Source organism: Aplysia californica, unplaced genomic scaffold (genome assembly GCF_000002075.1).
Source record: "Aplysia californica isolate F4 #8 unplaced genomic scaffold, AplCal3.0 scaffold01379, whole genome shotgun sequence".
Taxonomy (NCBI): Eukaryota; Metazoa; Mollusca; class Gastropoda; order Aplysiida; family Aplysiidae; genus Aplysia; species Aplysia californica.
Window position 1 is genome coordinate 55,721 of NW_004798649.1, and position 418 is coordinate 56,138.

Genomic DNA, 418 nt, shown 5'->3' on the forward strand with positions numbered 1-418 from the left:
CAAGGTGCAACAGCGAGCCTCCTTTGTTTTCTGGGGCATGCAGCATGATTATTAAAGGGAAATGTGGGTGGTTGGAGGGTGCTGGTGGTTGTGGGTGGTTGGTGGGTGATTGGTGGGTGTGGGTGGTTGGAGAGTGTGGGTGGTTGGAGGGTGCGGGTGATTCGTCCTGTATCATTTTTTTGCCCTCAGTCATTTGTGGCCGTCTGCCTTGCTTTTTTTTCATGCAATATGTGGCTGTTGATAAGACAGTACATCTGTGTTTTTCTAAACAAAATAATCAAACAAAGAAAGGGGGTTCTCGTGGCCTAGAGGTTAAGGTGTTTGCCTCTCATTCAAAGATCGCGGGTTCCAATCCGGGAAGAGACGGAAACAATTTCTTCCCTACAATTGTCTCCATTCACCTCCTTTCCTGCTCTCT